We start from the raw sequence: 25,029 nt of genomic DNA on the forward strand, positions 1-25,029 counted from the left end.
AATATTGGCTTTAATATTCCCCGAGTTTTTTTGATGACAAATTTCATTTTTTCTCCAAAATGAGACATATCCAAACATTCTATTCTTGGCAAAGTGAGACATATCCAAATTTCGACTTAAACCTTCAGGAGCAGCTGTATTTTTTTTTTTAAAAATCAGTTGCTTTTGATAGGCAATCATGAAAACTATTTGCCTTTCAACATTTCAAGCATTTTAAAATAATATTTAAGACCATGACCACCACATTTAGAGAGTTAGGTATCAGAAATAAGGGTCAGTCACCAGTCACAATTTTCACAATTAGCTCACTAATGTCAAATGTTGAAAAAGGAGATGAAAAAATGGGAATTTCTTTTAAAAAAGGTGTTTTTCAGTTATTTAGAAACTGTTTGTTTGTTCAGTATGAGGTCTTGGAAAGGCTGAGTTTACATCATTGTAATTTTGTGTATCTGTATGCGATTCTGCAATCCGACATCTGCAAGCATTGTGTCACTCAGTTGATTAATTTTGTTTATAAGTTGATGTGAGATCATTAAGAAAGTAAACTGCTTCAAACCAGTGTACCAAGGTTAATATGGGTTGCGAGGGATACCAGCAGAAAAAAAATAGGTAGTCGATCTCATACACACATCTCCAAAATGAAATCAGTTTCAAACTCACAAATTCACTGTTTGAAATCTGACTCATTGAGTCTGCTTTCTTTTGATTTTATTTATAGCTGTCGCTGTCGGGGGAAAGAACACTACAGAATAGGATATAAGTCTGTAGTAATAATAACAGTATTCATAATGCTCATAGACAGAAATTGAGTCTACTCCAAAGGTGCTGATTTCCTTTTAATGTCAACTTTTCTTAAGTAATAGCCGATAACTTTCCTTATAAAAATGGCAAAAAAAAAAAGATTGCAAACAGGTACACAGTGCACACATGGCTAGGCTAACCTAACCTAAGAGCCCAAACAAAACTGAATCTAGCTGGCAAAGCAAACGAAATTCAAAGCCCAATGACACTGTGGTGCTTCCCCAGGCAGGAATGAAGAAAGGTGAAGGTGGTTTTTCCTTTGTCCAGCGTCCTCATGGTCCTCGTCCATTTTTTCTTCCTTGAAGTCCAAACACAGGCCTCGCTATCTGCGTTAGCTCGACGCTAGCGCCCTTGTCTTCTCCTTCGTGGTCCACCAATAGGCCTTGCTAGCTATTGTTAGCTGGTTGCTAGCGCCCCAGCCAAGTACCACACATGCAGTTAGCCCCTGTGGTAGCGGCTAACTTGATTTGAGTAGTCCACTCAAACGATACGCTATACCAGTTGAACTTTCAACAGTCCTTGTCGAACACGTTGATCAACTTTTCATAAATGTCCATCGTTCTCTTTCTTTGTCCTTTTTCTCAACCACCTCTCCCGGTCACACTGTCCAGCTTTCTCTCTCTCTCTCTCTCTCTCTCTCTCTCTCTCTCTCTCTCTCTCTCAAAACCCAGGTTACCACAATAAATCAACAAACAAAAGTATTTCCTTTTCACAAATGAACCAAACACATTTAAATAAAAATCCCTCCAAAAGAAAATGAAGTCAGCACACACAATTTAACAGATATTCCACCACATTGCATAAAGAAAACCTATAACCTAATTGCTACTCTATTATACTGAACTTTTACCTATACCAGTATGTAATCAGGTTACAAAAGCATGGATGAGCTTTTCCTTGGTCTGCTTGACACATACAGTACAAGCCTTCACTCTAGATATGTTCTTCATATGATAAAAGGCAGTTTTTGTGATTGATTTGAATATGGCTGTTGAAAGACAGGTCGAATTCTATCAGAACACTGAGGTTTAGACTGGGTCTTTGTTTTTTAACGATAGCGAGTTCAGGTATTTAAGAAAACAGCAATTTTCATTTCTTTCTATTGCCAAAAACATCTGTATCAGTTTTGTTGTGGTTTAGTTGAAGAAAATTTCTGCTCATACAATTATTTATATATCTGCTTTAGATAGTGGCTCAACATCTCAATTGAACTGTTGTCATCTGGACTGTGTGTCATCTGCGTAGCTATGATAATCAAAATTTAAGTTTTGGAAAATTTCACCCAAGGGTAGAATATACAGGGTAAACTGGTGGGGTCCAAGAACTGCTCCTTGAGGGACCCCGTAGGTCTTTGCCATTTTTTGAGATTGAGCACTTCCAATATTTAAAAATTAGTAATTTAATATGTGCTTCCATCTAATTACAAAGAATAAACTCACAATCATCCAACATCCTTATAATGCTAACAATAAAAACCGTAAGGGTATCTACAAAAGTTTGAACATTATCAAAGACATATTGAGTAGATCTTACTAAGGGTTTCCATACTTGATCTTTCTCAGTGCTTAACACCAATACGATTAGTAAGGATGGTGATCAGGGTGACAAATATTGGTGTTAAGCTAATACTTCAGCATTTTATATGAGCGCTCTCTCCCTCTAATTGTTCCCAGAAGGGCCAGTACTTGCTGAAACAGTCGTTCTCAGACATAAGGCAACATCATTAATGGCACACAAGGAACAACCATCCCGGCGTTATGATCCATAAATACAAACACCGAAAAAAAAGGAAAAGAAAAACAGAGTGGTGTAGAGGGACATAACACGAGTAGACCTCATCGAATTACACTTACCTCGATCTAATCTATTCATCTGGGGGTGATCGAGAATGTGCTGCTTTCTATGAATTATAGAAATGAGCTCATAATAGAATGATAAACACATTTTCCAAGGAAGGCCACAGTGGCATTCACTGGATGATTAGCATAGAATCTGTTCTCTATTAAAAAGTATGATTACCAGTAACTAAACAATGTACATAAAATTGTGTCTGTGTGTGTGTGTGTGTGTGTGTGTGTGTGTGTGCGTGTGTGTGTGTGTGTGTGTCAGCAGTAAAAGGGCAAACACCATCGATCCACTCATCCATTTTCATTCAGTCATTTTCCATTCTGCTTACCCTCACAAGTATCACTGGTTTGCTGGAGCCTATCCCAGCTATCTTCGGGCAAGAGGCAGGGATACACCCTGAACTGGTCACCAGCCAATTGTAGGTCAAATATAAACAACCATTTGCACTCACATTTATATTCCCCTATGGGCAATTTTAAGTCTTCCATCAACCTACCCCGCATATTTTTGGGATGTGGGCGAAACCAAAGTACCTGGAGAAAACCCACGCAGGGATGGGATAACATGCAAACTCAACACAGGCAGGGCCAGGATTTGAACTCAGAACTGTTATTCCACCATGCCGCCCAATTCAATTTCAGTATCTCCTGGATAGAATCGGTGCCTATCCTAGATGACATTGGGAGAAAGCGAGGAGAGATTGTCAGGAAATCGCAAAGTGCATATAGATGCAACCGCTCAGGCACATGCACACCTGAGGGGAACCTGAACCCATGTTTTTTTCCACAGAAGTCAGTCAAATTAACCACTAAACTGTCATTGATGTTGTGCTTGGTGACAATTGTTTTGCATTGGATTTTTGAATTATATAAATTATTTATTTGCTAATTGTGTCATGAGCAAGGCTTGGCCACTGCCAAGAAGGGCGTGGCCATGGCACTGGGCAGTAACACCTGTCACCACTCACAGCTCTTTCATATTGGGACTGTAATTAGACACGCATTTAAGTTGGAGTTTTTGTCACTTGTATTTTCCAGTTTGTTGCTTTGTGTTAGCGAGTTGCATTCACTGCCTGTGGGACTCTCCGCTCTACGTGTAAGTTAGAGTTACCCTAGTTACAGCGATTCTGTGCCCTTTTTTTTTTATCCTGTCCTGTTGAATTGTTAGTGTGCCCCATAGTCATCGGACCTTGCTGCATGTCTTTTGTATCCTGCTTAGTCTTGCATTTCTGTACCTCTGCCTTGTCAGACTGCTACACCGTGTATGATCCAGCTTCCGGAATAAATTATATTGAACATTATGCCTATGCCTTGAAGTCCTGCATTTGGGTTGACCCCAGTACCGGAGGTTTGTGACAAATTGTCTGTGAGAAATACTGTTATTCTTTGTTATTTGCAAAGCATGGTTGTTACCATCAATCCATCCATTGGCTGTCATAATTGTCCTCATTAGCGTTGCTGGTGAGCTGGAGCCTATCCAAATTGACTTTAGATGAGAACATCCCAGACTTGTTGCCAGCAAATTGCAGTGCAGGGATGTGAATATGAGGATGTGAAGCCTGACACCCTATATGCCTTGGTTCTGGGAAATTCTGTCACAAAAACAATAAAACAAATCTGAGCCAAAGGGCAAGAGTCAAGAATCCAAAGAGAAGCATTTGCTGAAGTTGAAACAAGCTTTTGCTCTGATTATACAGGATCTAAACGCAGGGGGTCTTAGAGTTAAATTTAATTAAGTGCTGGGAATGCAAGTAGTGGGAAATTTTGGAGAATGCAGGAGTCGGTAGGGAACAGGGGTGGAGTTGCATTCCATGCAGTTTCAATTTAGCTCACATTTTAATTTAAATTGCTTATCATTCCCTCCAACACTGATGTTTAGATTGTAATTGATCAGAAATCAAAATTACAACTGAATTTATTTATCCATCCAACCATTTTCTGAGACACTTATCCTCACAAGGGTCACAGGTGTGTTGGAGCATATCCTAGCTATCATCAGGCAGGAGGCGGGATACACCCTGAATTGGTTACCAGCCAATCGCAGGGCACATGGAGACAGACAACAGTCACACTCACAATAACACCTAGGGGCAACTTAGAGTCTCAAATGACCTACCATGCAGGTTTTTGGAATGTGGGAGGAAACCGAAGTGCCCAGACAAAACCCACACAGGCAGGGGAAGAACATGCAAACTCCACACAGGTGGGTCTGGGATTGAACCCGGGACCTCAGAACTGTGAGGTCAACATTTTCCACCTGAAGCACTGTGCCGCCCTAATAATAATAATTAAAAAATAAAGAAATAAATAACCAGTGCTGGGAAACTACTTTTTTTTAATGAAAAATAGTTCAAAGTACAGCTCACCATTCAAAAAGTCAACACAGTTACTTTTGTCATTTGTCAATGTCATTTTCCCATTGTTTCCACTCATTCAGTTCACACTAGTTGCGAGCCTCAGCTTCTCAAAAACGAGAAAAAAAACAATTAATATTATTATAATGGTCTTTTGAGGATTTGAAACAAAAACAGGACTTTTGTCCTTTGTGTGCGAAACACATAGTACAGTATGGGGGAATTATGGTAATGGTGATCTATCCATCCATTTTCTGTCCCGCTTATCCTCACGAGGGGTGTGGGTGTGCTGGAGCCTATCCCAGCTATCTGTGGGTGAAAGGCAGGGTACACCTGTAACTGGTCGAAAGCCAATCATAGGGTTATGTTTTGTATCTTTTTTTTTTAATCTATGCTTGTATTCCAAAACAAAATCAATCTCTTATCATGACAGCGTGATTGTACAATTTTACCATTCTGATACAAATATTCATTTTCCTAGGAATCTTTTCTTTTTTTTTTACAATCATTCACATGGACTTACGAAAGAACCATCAGAGAACACATTGAGTCCCATTCACACAGTGTCACTGAATGCAACTCGCCCTGACTTCCCAAATCAGTTGCCAAATATAGCATTTATCCTGCGACCTGTGATATAAATCGCGTAATCATGTACATAGATTGGTTTTGTCCTGGAAGTCTCGGACGAAATCCTGCACTTATGAATGAAAATGAACTTTCGCTTGAAGGAGCGTGTTCTGAATAACATGAACAAGTTCAGCGCACAAACTACTTAATGACAGTCCAATGGATACAATGTACAACTGATGAATCAATAAGTGGACAGGGATTTAATAAAATATGTATTCTGCAGACTGTAAATGGTGTGGATGCAATCTTGAATAAGGACAATTCTGTAGACACAGTATCAAGACTTTAACCAAGTCTAAACCTTTATGTCCAGCTATCAGTCCAAGACACTCTAAACCCAAAGACAAAAATAGATGTCTCTCCATCATTTCCTTCCCTGTGTTTCTTTTGCATGCTTTGCTTATTAGCCTGCTGCTTGTTGTCATTCCTGGACCCAGTGGTTCTTATGTTTGTCTTGTAGCCTGTGTAAGTTTGTGAGTCCAGTGGGTGTGCAGGGCATGCCACTTCCCCTCCCCATCATCAACAGAACATCTCTCCATAGTGTGGCCCTAATGAGCGATAAACGTTGCACAACCGCTAATGACGCATTTGTGTGTGTCTGTGTATTTCTCTGTGTGTGTTTTGCATTACCATGTAGATTAAATGTCTATGTGTTAAGCGACTAAAGTGCTAGTTAGCAGTGGGGGTGTGTCTCCAAGGAGCTAGTTTTGATTCGATACATGCCTGATGTGAGGCACGAGAGGTCGCCGGGTCAGGCCAATTACTTCCTTGTTGAGAGATTTGTGCTCTTTGATTCACAGATTCCAAAGGGTACCCAGGTTCCAACAGTTCTGCACAGGGTGGAGGGGGGTCAGTGAGCTCCGATTAAGGAGGTGTTAATTGGAGCATGATATTTAGACCAGGCAGGGATGTGTATATTTGTCTGCATGCGTGTTAGCAAAGGGTCAAATTTAGCATTCGTTTTTATGTTGTAATAATGCAGTACAAATGAAAGTGTTGGATGACTTTCTATCATTCATTTAATGACCACATATATTTAAATTAAAATATAAAACTTTTTGTAACTGTCTCTTTACATGTATACTTCAAGTGACACATATGACCCATTGATTTAAAAGAGGGTAACGTCCACACTGCATACTGCGTTGTTTATCATTGACACCCAACTATTATACCAAAATTAGACCACATTTAGTTGTTGACAAAATTGTGGGGGTTTTTTCCACTGTTTTTACATCAGATTTACAGATAAATTTTTCTTAATGTTTATTTTTTTGTTGTTGTTTTAACGTGAGAAGACAGGAGTTCATACCTGTTGCCAATCATTGCATTCTAATGACGCCATGTTTGCATTGACACTGTACTGCACATTACGGTACTACCAATTTGTGTGTTTACGCTGGACTACCATCAGCAGATGTTGGATGCATGTCTGATTTTTCTACATGTTTGGAAGAGGGTTTGATTCCAAACAGAAGATGTCATGGGCAAGCAGCTCAGGGGAGGATCCAGATGCAGGACTCCAAGGCGGCATGATATTAAGAGTGGTTTTATTCCAAAAAGGTCGAACACAAATAGGCAGTCCAAAACAGATAGAGGGACAAAAACGTGAGGCAACAGACAAGATCCAAGAACATGCACAAGCTCCGATGACTACAAGGCAATCTTAAAAACATGGACAAGACGTAATCAAACTACAGAAGCACGGGCTCGCTGTGACAAAGGAATGCTCTACACTAAACTTGCGAGCTTACGCACAGTAGTGGAGTATCCCAAGATGCTGTCATGCAAAGGCAACGAACTGCCAAATACCGATGACACATTCACAACTTAAATGACTGGTCATTAGTGTCCAAAATGTAACTCAGCTGTGTGACAGCTGTCAGAAGCCGTACCGACCAAAGCAGTGGTTTGACCATGCCCCACACAGGAAGCACTGCCACGGCAGTTGCTTGGCAATGCCCCTAATAGAGCATCCCCCCTGCCCAAGGCGTGGCTTCGAGGAGGGGGAGGCGGCCGAGGATCGGTCGCCATCGTAGCAGAGGCATCAGGCAACCGAGGCATCGTCGTGAGACAGCCGAGGATCGGTCGCCATCAAGATGTGGTCATGAGGCGGCCAAGGACTGGTCGCCATCGAGGCGTGATCATCAGGCGGCCGGGTATCGATCACCACCGAAACAAGAGCGTGAGGCAGCCGAGGATCAGTGGCCATCGAGACATGGTCATCAAGCAGCTGAGGATTGGTCGGAATCGAGACGTGGTCATCAGACAGCCGGGGATCGGTCGACGCCAAGGCCTGGTCGTGAGGCAGCCAAGGATCGGTCGCTGCTGAGGACTGGTCGTGAGGTGACCGTGGATTGGTCGCCACCGAGATGTGGTTGTCAAGCGGCTGAGGGGCGGTCACCGCTAAGGCATGGTCGTCAGGCGGCCATGGACCGGTCGATGCCGAAGCGTGGTTGTGAGGCGGCATTGGATCAGTCACCACCGAGACGTGGCCGTGAGTCAGCCGTGGATCGGTCACCACCGATACAGGAGGGGGAGGCAGCTGAGGATTGGTCGCCGTCGTGGCATGGTCATCAGGCCACCGGAGATTGGTCATTGCCGAGGCATCGTCGTGAAACAGCCGAGGATCGGTCACCTCGGCTTGGTTGTCGCTGGGGTGAAAGCGATAGTCCGGTGTGACTTGGTCGCCAGTGAGAAAGGATCAGAGGAAGAGGACTTGAACGCAAAGGGCGAAGCCACTCTGGGGATGGAAGTGTGGGGCAGCAAAATAAACTGACTGGGACTGAACACCGGGAGAGAAACACCCAATTCAGTCTCCAAATCAGAATCAGGCAGCTGCTCATATAAATTCAGGTCTTCCTCATAATCCAAAAAATACGAGTACAGCAAAATATGTGGTGGTGAGTGGGTCGTGGTCGAGAAATAATCATGACACCCGGGTGGTGCAGATGGCACGGTAGTGAGGACAAAAAGACAGATCCCACAAGGATAGGGGATGCTTGGTCCTCAGGCTGGGAGCGCTGGGAGGCAGACAGGCGGCATGCCTGGTGGCATGGCTGTCGACACCACATCTTCTCTGCTGGGTCCTGTTTGTGTCAGGTCATTCTGTCATGGGCAAGTAGCTTGGTGCTGGACTCAAATGCAGGACTCTGAGGCAAGGGAACGGTATTAAGAGAGGTTTTATTCCAGGAAAAGGCAAATTGGCAACCCAAAACAGGTGGAAGCACAAAAACACAAGGTAACAGGCAAGATCCAAGAACATGCACAAGGTCCGATGAATATGAGGTGAACTTAGAAACATGGACAAGACATAATCAAACTACGGAAGCACAGGCTCACTGTGACAAAGGAACGCTCTACACTAAATTTCCGAACTTACGCACAGTCGTGGAGTATCCCAAGATGCTCTAATGCAAAGGCAACGAACTGGCAAATGAGGATGACACATTCACAACTTAAATGCCTGGTCAATTAGTGTCCAAAATGTAACGCAGCTGTGTGACAGCTGTCAGAGGTGGTACCGTCAAGGGCAGTGGTTTGGCCATGCCCCTCACAGGAAGCACCGCCCACGGCAGTGGCTTGGCCATGATCCTGACAAGAAGATATCACCTTCAAAAGCTTATTTTTTATGCTGCCATTACAAATATCCAAATTCTTATTTTTAATTATTATCTATGAACGGAGGATTAGGAGGCCCCATACCTCAGTGGTTAGAGCATTGGTTTGGTAAACAAGGGGTTGTGAGTTCATATCCCATTTTTGGGTAAACCAGGGGTCGTGAGTTCATATCCCACTGAGGCCTCCACTCCTCAAGAGGGGTTGTGTCAGGAAGGGCATCAGGCGTAAAAACTGTGCCAAACAAATAGGTGCGTTCATCTGAGATGTCACGCTGTGGTGACCCCTAACGGGACAAGCTGAAAGAACTTTATTTATCAATGAATGAAGTAAGTAAGTAACTAAGTAAGTAAGTAAGTTTCTTTCGGCTTGAACGCACATTTATGTTTGGCACAATTTTTGACGCAACCCTTCTCAGGGAGTGTAGGCCCCAGTGGGATACGCACCCACAACCCCTGGTTTACCAAACAAGTCCTCTAACCACTGAGTTACGGGGCCTCTATTGGCATGAGTGACATTTCTTTTAAAATCACCTTCACAAATAGCCGTTGTAGTTGACATTTTTGTCTTGGTTTAAGTTAAAACAAACTCACAGGCAGTCGTTTCTGATCTTATCTATGAATGAAGTAAACACATATACACGCTACAATATTATGTTATCCTTTTAATTACATGTGAAAGTTTGCAGGTGGTTATTGTTTATTATGTTCTTATTGCTGCTTGGGAGTCGAAAATATTTAAAAACATTCCAGCACAACTAAGCGTCACAAAGAGGCACGTTTTGAGAGTCCCAAAGAAATCATTGGAAGAATTTCAAAGTGTCTCTCATTTGAAAACAGCCATTTTCCGTAAAATGAGAACTGGTGTGCACTTTCCTCTTCTTGTATGTTGTTGACATGGCATAATTTGGTGTGCGTGATGAAGTATTGAACTGAGCAGTTTCTCACTGGACTCGTTTACCTTGTCATAAAAGACATTCCCTTTATTGGACTAAGCTATCAGAGACCACCTCACATTCCCCCCTCTTAATCCACTTCTCCTGGGTTTGGACTTTATTGCTCCCTGTTTGGATCTGTACGATGACCAGGATCAATGAAATGTTGTCATCAGGAAAGTGTGAATTTAAACTGCAGGCCTGTTCGAAGAGCAAAATGAGAGAGATGTCATTGGAGGAGGGCTAGAAGTTGTCAGGGGAATGGATGATATATTTAATGTTTGCTGTATTTGCTCTTGAGTAACAATTTCCAAATCTGCCATACCAGAGAGAGGACGTTTGCTTGCAAATCACCAGATGGATTTATGATATGTAGGTTTTGTTTGGGTTTTTTTGGTCTTACAGTAGTACTATAGTAGAAGCTGAAGTAGACTGAACATGACTTTAAATGTTTTTTTATGACTAGTATCAGGGGAGATGGCAAATGCCATTATGAAGTGTACCTGAATCTTCACAATGGAAGAAACAAAACTTAAAGCTTAAAAAAACCTGCTAATGATGGTCAATAAACCTGAGTCTATCTTCGGCCCATTATTCTTTTACCACTTTTAAAGAACAATAGAGCCAGAATATTTTTTTTTTTATAACAACGACGATTAATTTTTAGTGTGCTGACAGCTACAAGCTACTCTGAGTTTATTGATCAACGCAGATACACATAATGACAATTATCCAAAGACACTAAACATGTGTTTGTAAATTACATGTGGTTCCTTGCAATCTATAGTAATTATCCACTGCATAAAGACAAAAATATATATATCGTATATACAAAAATCAGCACACAGACAAACACTTTCCTGTTTGTTGTAGAGATAACCCCCCTCACCATTACCAAGGTGACCAATAATGTGTCCTTTCCACACTCCCTCGGCAGCCACCACTTTATTTATTTATTCACCGGCTCACAACCCTTTTGGTTTGGAGCATGACAAATTGGAAAGAATAAAAGTCTGATCTTATACAGGCTGCTGGTCCTATTGCCTTTATGTCAAAAGACAGCACAGTGGATTATGAATCATCCAAGTGTTTAAGTTTGTAGGATGTTTTCCCAAAACTCCCAACCTGTTACAAATCAATATAATACAACAAGTGGGTGGGCACCATGACTGTTCAGAAGAACAAGGATCATTTGTCAGGCCTACTAAAATTTGTATAAATGTTGACACTGTCTACAACACGGTTGTGGTACAAACATTATAGTCAGAAAACAGTAATGCCAAATAAACAATTAAAACAACTGTTTGAAAAAGTTTAAATACCATAGACTTCCATCTCTCCATTTTCAAAACCGCTTATCCTCACAAGAATTACCGACGCATCGGAGCCTATCCCAGCCAACTTCGGGCGAAAGGTGGCCTATACCCTATACTGGGCACCAGTCAATCGAATGAAGGTTTAAGACTTTCCATTGGACTCATAAGAATCTCCCTCGCTGTTTTACTTCCGTACTTTTCCATACTCCTTCAGGTTTTAGCCGTCCAAGAGCTCCTACCAGGTCTCTTTGACAATATCCAGGCCAGAGTCTGCATCCTCACGACAAAGATCCTTTAGGATTTCGTTCATCCATGGGTCATCGCCATTTTTACTCCTCATCAAATCACTCAATCATAAGTTCTTATGATTTTCTTGGGTTGCTTCCCTCATACTACATTAATGGGACTCTTCTTTACCCCTTGACTCTTTTTAACAATAAATTTGAGAGATATGCCACCAAATTGTGCATATCTACTTGCAATCTTGGTTTCACATTCTTCCAGGGGAAAGCGGGCAGTAGACCACATAAAATTGTGGCGACCACGTCTTGCTGTTTTATCCTCTAAGCAAAACATCCCTAAAATATTGGTCCAGGTCCCATATGGACTGGTGCACCATTATTATGTTCATACTTGCCATGAGATTGATACAGTATATTCAGAACTATGCTGACCATCTGTGCCCTCGATAATCCTGATCGGATTTGAATCTTTCTGCCCTTCTGCCACTCCACGGGTTCACACATTTTGTGTCACATATGTTGTGACCATCCATCTATCCATTTTCTGTACTACTATCCTCACGGGGGTGGTGGAGGCTATCCCAGGTATCTTCAGGCGAGAGGCGGGCTACACCCTGAACTGATCACCAGACAATCACAGAGCACAGAAACAAACAGGCATCTGCACTCACATTGACAGCTCCAGCCCAAAATCCAACCAACGGGAAGGCATCGCAATGACACATTATATTTGAAATACCCATTTTTTTTGTTGCCTATTTAATGAGCTCATAGGGTGCATTTGTTATAACACAAACCATAAAAGTAGAATGCCACCCAATCGTGGAAAGACAGCTGTCAAAGCCAAACACAAATGCACATGTCAGTCTGACTCCATTATGTCAAACAGCACCGTTCACTTTAATACTGTAGGTGGCTAAAATACAAATGATAAGGAAAATTTCCAATGTTTTTTTTTTTTCCCAACTTTACTTGGGACATATGCAGGCAGACTGTAACAGAGAAAAATAGTACTTGTGTTCTTTATCAATCTCAAACCAATTTTTAATGGGTTTCCGTCACTATTAAAAAATGTATTAATACATTGTATGTTTTTTTTACAATTCTGCTACATGAAAGAAAACGTTCTTTGTTGTGCTTCTTCAGAGAAAACACCTGAGGTGTGACATAACAGATCGCTGAGAGAACACATAGTCTATTTTGTCATCCATCATATCTCGCCTGCATAAGTGTGTCATCTCCAAGTTGACCAGGCCAGTGCATTGTTCTGCTAGGTCAGCCCCCCTTGCTGTGAGTCATGGTTTGTGAAGAAACAATGTGGAGGTTAGTGAGGGGAAAGGCAAGGGAGAGAAAGAGTATGGAGAAGAGACAGAAAAACTAAAAAGCCCTGGAGTGTAACTCAATATAGGAGAAAGTGTCATGTTGACAAATGTAACACAGCGTGATCTATTGTGGTGCTTGTTTTACCACACTTATAACCCACACTATGCTAAGTGGCTGCCAGGGTGAGCAGGCATAAACACAACTATCTGTATAGTCGGAGTGCTATCACAAATTACCAATAGAGACCAAAAAATAGCTAAATAACTTGTTTCTGAGAGAAAATGAGCGGATATTAATTTAGTGTTGTGTTTACCTTCGCTAGTTTTTTATTACTTGTTCTTATTGTCAATTCTCTCTCACCCTCTGAGTGGAAACAAACCAATATTTGTTCTCATTACTAATTAAACTGTGGTACAAGAATGCAATGGAGGAAAATTGACGACATTGTTTGGAGACACACTGAAGGCACGACATCTTTGTGTTTGTGTTTGTGTCTGTGTGTTGTGATCAATGAGCACTAAGTTGCTGTTCCTGTAACAGCAACCTGCAAGCCATTCATAATGAAAGCAGGTGAATAATAAATGGTTGTTGTCTAGGGGCATGGGAGGCTCCGCTGTGCCTTGGTGGCTGTTTAAAATGAATTGGAATTAGTGGACTAAAATGTTGAGCGTGTGTGTGCATGTGTTTGTGTGTAAAACAGAGATAGAAATTTTGGTTTCCGGGCACAAGGGGCAACCATTTGTTTGGCAACAAGGTTGATTTGAGCAGGGCTGTGACAGATATTGTCACGTCCCATCGGAACGAGAGGTAGGACCCAAATGCAGGAACTCGGAAGACGCAAGGTAGTTCAAGAAGAGACACGTTTATTGTATGCAGAGGTCTGGGAACAAGCAGGCAGTCCGGTGCCGCAGCGGTAGTTGTGACGTCGGGCGAAGAGAACAGATGAGCGGACAGGCAGGAGTCGGTACACGGGGAAACAATCAACGCAGGCAGAAGTATCAAGGAGTCAGGCTTACAAGGTTGGTCAGAGAACGGACGGAGGTCGGTACACACAGGTTCAGTCAGGAATACGAGAGTGCTGGAATGGGACATAAAGCTCAACGAACTGGCAGAGAACCAGTCTTCACCGGGTCCTAGATATACAGGGGATGATCAGCCCGCATGAGGCACAGGTGTGTGCCTCCCAATTAGCGCAGCCGCGCGGGCACCCGCACAGCTCGTACTGAAGCGGCAGGATCATGACAGTACCCCCCCCCCCTTCAAAGGCACGGCTCCCAGACGTGCCTAAACGAAAAAACAGACAAAAGTAACACAGGCAGGGGTGGGCGGAAGGGGGTCCGGAGGAGGGCACGCCCCCCTCTGAACCCCAGACTGGTGGCCATCCAGGCCACCAAACACGAGGCGTCTGGGCGGACAGGTCAGGAGGTCGACCCGGACGCCAAGCACCAGGGTCCCCACGGGGCGACTCGGGCGGACAACCTCTGTGAGGAACCAAACGGCGAAGCAGGAACCAGGACGAGGCAGGCCACTGCTCCGGACGAGAACCTCCCACGCCGTCGTTGCAAGACGACCAGGGATTGGTCGCCAACGAGGCCAGGTCCTGAAGCGGCTGGGCGCACTCAGGAGCGAAGAAGATGATGGAGAGCAGGACCAGAGCCATGACCGCCACCCCGAAGTCTCTCCAGCTCCTGGGTGGCTCCAAAGAACTCCCCAGCTCCTCCTGGACAGGGACGTGAGAAGACGGCGGCGCCAGTACCGCCCCCTCCTGGACAGCAACATGAGGCAGCGGCGCCATTACCGCCCCCTCCTGGACAGCAACGTGAGAAGGCGGCGCCAGTACCGCCCCCTCCTGGACAGCAACGTGAGAAGGCGGGGGCGCCATCGCTCCCTCCTGGACAGCAACTTGAGAAGGCGGCGCCAGTACCGCCCCCTCCTGGACAGCAACTTGAGAAGGCGGCGCCAGTACCGCCCCCTCCTGGACAGCAACGTGAGAAGGCGGCGCCAGTACCGCCCCCTCCCGGACAGCAACGTGAGAAGGCGGCGCCAGTACCGCCCCGTCCTGGACAACAACGTGAGAAGGCGGCGCCAGTACCGCCCCCTCCTGGACAGCAACATGAGAAGGCGGCGCCAGTACCGCCCCGTCCTGGACAGCAACGTGAGAAGGCGGCGCCAGTACCGCCCCCTCCTGGACAGCAACGTGAGAAGGCGGCGCCAGTACCGCCCCGTCCTGGACAACAACGTGAGAAGGCAGCGCCAGTACCGCCCTCTCCTGGACAGCAACATGAGAAGGCGGCGCCAGTACCGCCCCGTCCTGGACAGCAACGTGAGAAGGCGGCGCCAGTACCGCCCCCTCCTGGACAGCAACGTGAGTAGGCGGCGCCAGTACCGCCCCCTCCTGGACAGCAGCGTGAGAAGGCGGCGCCAGTACCGCCCCCTCCTGGACAGCTGCGTGAGAAGGCAGCGCCCCCATCGTCATCGCCACCTCCTGGACAGCAACGTGAGACGGCATCGGGTCGGTCCCCACTGCCACGTGAGCTTGCAGTGCATCCGTTGAAACAGCAACGTGGGCGTGGCGCAGTGGCGAATCCGTTTCCAGGGCAACGTGAACCTGAGTAGGCGGAGAGTCAGTCGAAACTGACACGTGGGCGTGTCTCGGGAGTGGGTCAGTTCCAACTGCCATGTGAGCACTGCTCGGAACCGCCAAAACCTCGACGTGGGAATGGCGAGGAGGTGGGTCAGTCTCCACAGCTACGTGCACTTGGTGAGGTGGCGGGTCGGTTTCCACGGCAACGTGAACCTGAGTCAGCAGTGAGTCCGTCGCCGTTGTGACGTCAGTGTAGCTCGGCTGGTTCACCAATCCTTGCCGGACCTGGGCCGTGAGAGCCGCCAATTCGGCGCTCTGCCTCTCTATCTGCGCCCGCATCTCGCGGCGGAACGCCTCGTGATTTGGCGACTCCTCCTCCCTCTGGGCTGGAAGCTTCGCCACCAGCTGCGGGTCTGCGGGTTTCGCCGTTGCCGGCGAGGAGTGGGAGGACTCTGTCTTGGTTGCCGCGTAACGGGAGGCACAAGGGAGCGCCCGGCCGGGGCGTCTCCTCTGACCGCCACGCGGAGGTCCCGGGTAGATGGCCAAGCGGGTTCCCTCGTACCGATTGGTGCACTTGGACCTACAGGGCAAAGTCGCTCGGGTGCTGGAAACGCGGGGAGGTGAAACAAACTGACTGGGATGAAAGATCGGACGAGCAGATTCATAGAATAATCGGAGTCGTACTCCGCCAGCCGGTCATACAAATCACGGTCCTCCTCATATTCCGAAAAGTCAGAGTCCAGAAGAATATCAGGAGCCGGACGGGTCGTGTTCGCGACACATTCATACCTCGCTGGCGGAGCGTAAGACACGGAAGTGGAGGACGTCAGGGAGCCTACCCGGATTGGACAGGCTTGGTCCTCCGGCAGACGGTCTACCTTGCGTCGGTCCCGGCAACGTCGGGTCTTCCCTGCTGGGTCCTGTTGTGGCCAGTTCGTTCTGTCACGTCCCATCGGAACGAGAGGTAGGACCCAAATGCAGGTACTCGGAAGACGCAAGGTAGTTCAAGAAGAGACACGTTTATTGTATGCAGAGGTCGGGGAACAAGCAGGCAGTCCGGTGCCGCAGCGGTAGTTGTGACGTCGGGCGAAGTGAACAGATGAGCGGACAGGCAGGAGTCGGTACACGGGGAAACAATCAACGCAGGCAGAAGTATCAAGGAGTCAGGCTTACAAGGTTGGTCAGAGAACGGACGGAAGTCGGTACACACAGGTTCAGTTAGGAATACGAGAGTGCTGGAACGGGACATAAAGCTCAACGAACTGGCGGAGGACCAGTCTTCACCGGGTCCTAGATATACAGGGGATGATCAGCCCGCATGAGGCGCAGGTGTGTGCCTCCCAATTAGCGCAGCCGCGCGGGCACCCGCACAGCTCGTGCTGAAGCGGCAGGATCATGACAGATATGGTAAACTCGTTGGTGATTAATAAAAATAGTCCTGAAAATTTACACTGAAGGGAGAATTTCTGTATAATCTCACCCAGCCCAACTATTTCAGGTTGTCATCGTCCCTTCAACATTCTCTTCATTTTTTTTTTCTTATTTGAAACAATTACTGAACTCACACAATGCACTGCAGCTGAGCATTGCTGTGTTGCCTTTGTGTCAGGCTTCTAATAAGAACAGTGTTCTTAGTTATTCGAAATTTTCTCAAAGATGAGGAGATTCAATGTCAATCATCAATCATTTCGACCCGCAGGGACAACTTCACCACCATGCCAACAGAGGTTCTAAAAAAGATGACATGACTGTCTCTGTCTTGTTTGAGCAGAAGAACTTCTCCTTCCGTACTTCAAATCCAGGTGTTTGAGAGACAAGTCCAAGACCTCCCACTGGGGAGGAGACAGAAGATAGCACAGACAGGTCTGTCTAAAGCAAAAAAAAAAAGAAAAATTGACAAGGATAACAGTTTTTGGATTTAAAAGTAATGAATCCTATCACATTGCGTCAATCTCAATGTATCTTTATTCACCCAATGGCCAAGTCAAAAAGTTAAAATTCAGTATGATGTTGATGCAACTACATCTCCTTCCTTGACCTTCTCCTGCTCTCTTAGAGCTCTTGCAAGACTTGTCACAGTTATGTCAAATAGCGCTGTGATTTTGTGAGTGAAAATGGAAGGAGAAATTTCAGACTCTGACATGGTTCAGAATGGTCCGGCGAGATTAAAGTCCCAAGTGTGAGGCAATTCATAATTTTGAGTGGAAAATATCCTCAAATGGAACCCAGTGGAATCTATAGGCAAATGAGTTCAACCTTAACGAATCCGTCAACTTTAAGGTGGAGTGTTCTCGAATCGTATCGCATTCGAGATACATATCAAAACGTCTTTTATTGGACAGATACACACACCTAACCGTACATCCTGACTCCTGATCCAGCTGTTGTCGACCACAAAAACACAACTCTCTGAGAGGAAATTTATGCCTCTCTCAATATTTTTGTGATGACTGCATTTTATCATTTTATGTGGAGATACTGTAAATGGAGCAGAAATAAGTGAGTTGGCTTACTGACATAGCTGTACCATGGTAGTGCCTGGCATATAGTCAGCTGGAAGTTTGTCTTGCAATAGATTGCCACCCAAAACATAGGTTGTTGTGTTAGCAAGGCTAAGTATGAACATTTATTTTTTTTTCAACTAAAGACAGATTATTTTTTTGTTGTATATTTTTCAAATTTTCCCAAGAGTGGAGAAGAAAAAATGTCTCATTGGCGCGTGAAACAAACTGTCATTGAATCAATACTGCTGTTAATGAATCTCATTCTCCAATGAGTGACGGGTAATGAGTACTTCATTAATTATTTATGTACATTTGCATTTGGAGCGACACTGTTTGCCGGAGTAATGGTCTTACTTAGCCACAGAGACAACAAATGTAGATAGACAGTATATTGTTCTTCTGAGATATCCACTAATGTCCCATTCACTTCTACTTTTGTGCACTGGTCTAGATTTTAACTAGAGGAAAATGTGAGGCGAGGCCATTTGTACTTCAGAATGAGCTTGTTTTCTGCAGGCGCATACCCCTTGTCACCTATTGTACAGCCTCAGCGCTCCACTTCTCAACTTGCATATTGAATGAGACAAGTGAAACAAAGGGCTCACATTGACATCCTCCACTTAGTGCGTGTGTATGTAGCGTGTTAATTATAAACTGAAGTTCTTCTAAGAGGTACGAATAAAAGTTATTTTATTTGTGTTGAAGTATTGTGAAAAAGTATTCTGTTTTCCATCTGTAATTCTCTAATCAACACACAATAACCAACTCAATTTAGGTCAGCATATGAAAAGCAATGTAATAGATTTTAAGTCAAACACTTGCTACTTCGGCAGCACAATGTACAACTGCTTAGAGCATCACCCACACAGTTCTGAGAACTGGGGTTCAAATCCTGGACCCACCTGTGTGGAGTTTGCATGTTCTCCCGTGTCTGCGTGGGTTTTCTCTGGGCACTCCAGTTTCCTCTTACATCCCCAAAACATGCATTGATCAGTGACTCTAACTTGCCCTTAGTTGTGATCGTGAGTGCCAATGGTTGTTTGTTTGTCCTGCAATTGGCTGTTGGCAAGTTGAGGGTGGAGCCCACCTGCTGCCTGAAGATATCTGGCACAGGCCCTTGTAAGGATAAGCAGCTCAGATAATGGATGGACGGATGGACCTGCTTCTTTAATGAGTCTCATGAAGTTCAAGATTCACGTGGCACATTTTCATGTTTTGTGTAACAATTTGTAAATGGGTCAAGGTGGTGTAAACGAGGTGGAAAAATATCTGAACTCTTTCAAATGTAGATTTAAAAAAATAAACACAGCCTGTCACAACTTTAGAAACTTCTGTGTGCGTAAAAGTGGCCAAAGAATTAGCCCTAAAAATTTTGGATGACAAGGAAATGGCCTCTAGCCACCACCTGCAGAACATTTCCTTTTTATGGGTTGTCTTGGCAATTGCTTCACATTTCCACTTGTTGTCGTTTTTTTCTTGTATCAAATGCAGGTGAAGTAGAATCACAATCAGTTCAATCTCCAAACTGAACGGCTTGATACCCAAGAAGTTCGATTGCCTTGGAGTTACATTGTAGCGATTACCGGTATGTATGCCCTATTTTTTTTGGTGCAGTGCATTAAAAAGGACATTGAAAGGTAACGAGTGCAGAAAATCCAAAATTCTGTGCAAAGTGCAAGGTCCAAACTTACTAAGATAGAACGTATAAGAAACAATAGACTGAGTCACAACGACATGATTTGGCAAAGACCACAAGTGAGGGACTAAATATAAACAGATGACATATCGGGGTACATCTGAACAAGACAAATGCCTCGTAAGAGCTAATTGGCTGACAAGAGGTGCAGGGTGGATGAGACCCTGTGATGTGACATGACGAGCAAAAAGGGAAGGCATGAACAGCAAATGAAGAAAAACACCAGGTAGACCAAAACATTAACAGAAATACAGATCACAAATGGAAAAAAAAAGAGATAAAAAAACAGATCATATGGCAGGAAACGAGATAAAAAACAGATCATATGGCAGGAAACAGTTTCTTTCTGCAGTCAATAGCATAATGCCGAGGCAATCAAAGTCAAACAATTAATTCCAGGCTTTCTAAATATATTATGTATAATCTATTTTCATTTATTATATAAATATTGAATATATTGTGGAGGCTCTGTTGAGGTAGGAATGACATCTGCCTCAGAATTTTGATGTTCAGAGTTCAAAACAGAGGTTGCATATTCTTCCTGTGCTTGCGTAGGTTTTAAAGTAATTTAAAGGGAAATTCCGGTTGTTTGGATTAACAATGTATCCAATAGGTCATGTCATACGTAATGCATCTTGACAATGTGATGTTAATCCTCTCTCATTTAATTTTTTTTTTAGAAGATTTTTATCAGCATTTCTGAATTTTCATGGGCCATTTTGTTGAGTCACATGACATACGTGCGTGGATCTGACGTAATGGGCGCGGCAACAAAGGCTCACTTACGTTGGGAAACAATTTCTCAGATTTATCCTCATGTGATGAAGAAATAGCAGTATCGGTTAATCGGGAAGACGGAGGAATACTTCCATATTGATTTGAACCTGTGGCTGTAAATAATGTAGAATTTTCAGCTGGTTCTTTGGAACGGAATGACGTGGAGTCTGACTACTCGGCCAACGAGTGGGACATTATGTGAGTAAACAAAGGCTCGGTTACATACTGATGAAGAACGCGAGTCGGATGATGAGCAGGAAACACCATTCATCCATCCTATTGATTTTAGAGTGCGTTTAGGCGAGCCAGCGGAGGACTGCACTGAGGACAGCACCCGTGGCCATGAAGGATGGTAGAACCCATCAGTGAAAGGTGAGCCTTATACTGTGGGAAAGGTTTAGCCAAAAGGGTGGCTGAAGTCCAAGTGATAATACTGCCTTCACGACAGTGGCACGGTAGCTCAGTTGGTAAAGTGTTGGCCTTACAATTCTGAGGACCCAGGTTTGAATTTTGGAGAGGTTTTTTTTTTTTTTTTTTTGTGGAGTTTTGTGTCTGTGCATGGAGAATTGTGGGGTTTGCATGTTCTTCCCATATGTGCGAAGGATTTCTCTGGGAACTCCGGTTTCCGGTCCTTAAATGATTCTTTTTCTTACTGGGCAGAACATGCCACCGAACATTTCGCAGATTATTTCTATCCGAATTATGGCAAAATTTAGCGATACAGTGAGCCATTTTACCGTGTCCAATCGTGGTAACGCATGTGAAGACGCTATAACCCGGTGAGGATTTCTTTGTTGCGCGCCTATTATGTCACATCTGTGCATGTAGGTCATGTGACTTGCCAAAATGGCGGCGCGCATGAAAATTTGTAGTTGCCGACAAAAATCTTCTAAGAAAAAGCATTAAATGGGAGAGGATTGACATCACATTGTCAAGGTACATTATATATGACATAACCTATTGGATACATTGTTAATCCAAACCACCGGAATTTCCCTGTAAAACTTAAAACAATGCATATTGGAACTGAATGTTTTTTGACCATTTTAAACTGAAGAAAGACAGCACAACATACATGTGAATGGACATCAGCTGTGGCTTGGTTTCCGCTGGGGCGGAAGCAATAGTCCACTGTGGCTCGGTCGCCGGCGAGGCGTGGGCGGAAATCAGCTGTGGTTCGGTCGTTGGCAAGGCGTGGATGGATGTCGGCTGTGATTTGGTCATCGCTGGGGTGGAAGCGATAGTCCGCTGTGACTTGGACTTGGTACAGTATATATGACATAACCTATTGGATAAATTGTTAATCCAAACCACCGGAATTTCCCTGTAAAACCTAAAACAAGGCATGTTAGAACTCAACATTTTTTGAACATTTGAAGCTGAAGAAAAACAGCACAACATACATACAGTAAGAGAACAAAAATGAGAAGAGGCAAAAAATATATTTGTACTTTTGAAACTTTTTTTCATTCTATTTTTGTACTTGCCAGCATAGTGGGGCCTGGGTCCAATCTGTTCTCGCCTGTTTGGCGTTTGCATGTTCTGTCCATGCTTGAGTGGGTTTTCTGTGGGTAACCTGGTTTTCTCCCACATTGCAAAAACATGGATGGTAGGTAAACTGATGTCTCTAAATTGTCCATTGTCAGGTTTAAAAAGCTTGACTCTCTATTAAAAGAAGGCAAACAGGCAAGGCTTCAAGTTTTACTTGCTGCAAGGGGAGTGACAGGACTTCTCCCTGCTTCCAACCAACTCCTGTGTCACGACGTGGTCTCCACTACAACTACACCGGTTACACATATATGTACAATTTTGCTTCAAAACAATTACCTTGGGCAAGATTGATGATCTTGACGTGCACATAGCATCAACCTCCAGCAAAAGTTGCATACATACTGTATATGTCCATACATCCAACAAGAAGATCATGCAGTCAAACCATTCTAACACACATACATCAGAAATAAATAAACAAGGTATGCATATGATCTGTTAGTCTCTGGGTTTTGATACTACAGTCATTCACCCATCAAATATGTCTGCCTGTCTCGCTGTCTGTCTACTTCTCACTTTGGCTTTTTTCCCCACCTACGCACATGCACAGAATTAGAAGTAATAATCAAGGTTGGTCATCCACATGGACCAATGTAGATCTCATGTGGGAATCTTTGGCACGTTGTCTCTAAATGTTCGTTTGTGCAGGAGTGCTCAGTGGCTTTTTCCATGGATAAGAGTATGATGTCGCCTTTTTTACTGATGAACTTTATTTTCTTGAAATCTCTAAGACAGGCTTGCAATATCTGGGTGTCATATCTCTACTGGCAGGAGCCATTGATCACATAATCTTCCAATATCTCCTCTTGCTTATGAGATGAGAAAAAAACAAACGAAATCCAGTTACAAAACAAAGAGGCAGAAGTAAAGGACTAAATGTTTGAAAGAAATGCAGATTTTTGCCCAAAAAGTGAAAAAAAAAACTTAGAGCACACTGACACAACAGAACACACACACACATTCATACATACATACATACAGTATGCCTTTGGGCTGTACTTTCACCTCCACTGACATTTGACTAAAAACCAATCTCCATGTCTGCCATCTATCGCCCCTAACCTCAGGGCTAGAGTGAGGAGAGTGTTGTGTGAGAGAGAGTGAGAGGGAGAGATAGAGAGAGAGAGAGAGAGGGGGGGGAGAGAGAGAGAGAGGAGAGAGAGACCATGATGATGTACATTATCCGCTGGGTGAGGTCAATGTCTCTGTCCCCTCCTCAACATGTCCACCCTCTGAACACACTACTCCAATAATCATGCCATTGAATCAAATATATAATCAGAGAAAATGTCCCCTTGTCACCACCATGCCATAATCCAGCAGGAATTGGAATTGGAAAACTTATACAAGGGTTAGACAGCACAGTTAGAGTGTGCCCCAGGGCCTCAGCAGAAGAGTGCGGACCAAGGGGGGAGCGAAAGGGAGAGGAATGGCGCTGGGAAGAGGGATTGTCATGTGAATGTGATTCATTACTGGCTAATGAAAAGAGAATAGCGACAAAAAGAGGAAAAAACATTAAGGGACAGAGTGTGTCTTTATTTGAATATCATAGTGTCAGTACTCTGACCACTTTACCTGACTTGATCTCTCCTTTTTTCTCTCTTTTTACATCCCTGCAATCTGTAGTGATGCACAGCAGGTTAACTATTAGCCCAAGGGCCTACACTCACCTAACCACCCCCAACCATCAGCCTCCCCTGAGCACAGTAAAATCATTCAGGTGAACATAAAATGAAGGGTTTTAAATTTCATTATTTATCACATGACTTTTATTTGTTTGTGTAGAAATGTACAGTAGACTGTGGGCATTACAAAAGGAGACTGGCTCTTTATTTTCAAGAAACAGAACTGATGTGATTTTCACTGCTATTTTTCTTTCCCACAGGTCCATCCATTTTCCAAGCTGCTGATCCTCACAAGGATTGCGGGAGTGCTGGAGCCTATCCCAGCCAACTATAAAAAAAAAGTATTGCATCTGTTGGTTTGTTGTTTGGAATGTAAAATAACTTACCAATCATACCATTTTGATTTAGTTGGAAACTGTAACCATTCACAAGTACAAAGATGGACGGTTAATTAATAAATCTAAATTTCCATCTCTATCTTGAGCTAGACATTACTACTTTAAGTGAGAGGGAGGGGTGGGGGTGAACATGCACACACAACTGCAGTGACAGGGTAATAGCAGTATGTATGTATTTATTTATTTATGAAAAGCAAAAACATATATTAAAAATAGTTTAATGACTTACCAGCTCAAATGTATTATTCAGCATTCATAGATTTAATGCATTTTCCTTTACAAGTGCATTGTGCTTCTTCTATTCATTGATTTACTTTAATGAACAGATGTTAAAAATGCATATTATTGAGTGACAACACTTTGACAACAAGAATAATTATGCATTTTGAAAATATGCACCTTAGAGGTGTCAGGCAAAGAGACCTACAGTATTCCAATAAGAAGGAAGTTTCTTTCGGCTTGTCCCTTTCGGGGTCGCCACAGTGCACAAATATGTTTGGCACAATTTTTACGCTGGATGCCCTTCCTGACGCAACCCTTCTCAGGGAGTGGAGGCCCCAGTGGGACATGAACCCACAACCCCTGGTCTACCAAACCAGTGATCTAACCACTGAGATACGGGGCCTCGCTTACAGTACTCCAATAACTCGTCAATATTAACAGCATTCTTACTCATTGTTCTTCCTCAGCTCGGGTGGCGGATCAATTGATGGTTTTACAATGGATTCATCCAAATGTAGGCAAACTACAAGATGTCACCATCCATCCATTCATTCATCCATCCATTTTCTTAGCTGCTTATCCTCACAAGGGCAGGAGGCCGGGT

Source organism: Syngnathoides biaculeatus, chromosome 13, assembly GCF_019802595.1.
Source record: "Syngnathoides biaculeatus isolate LvHL_M chromosome 13, ASM1980259v1, whole genome shotgun sequence".
Taxonomy (NCBI): Eukaryota; Metazoa; Chordata; class Actinopteri; order Syngnathiformes; family Syngnathidae; genus Syngnathoides; species Syngnathoides biaculeatus.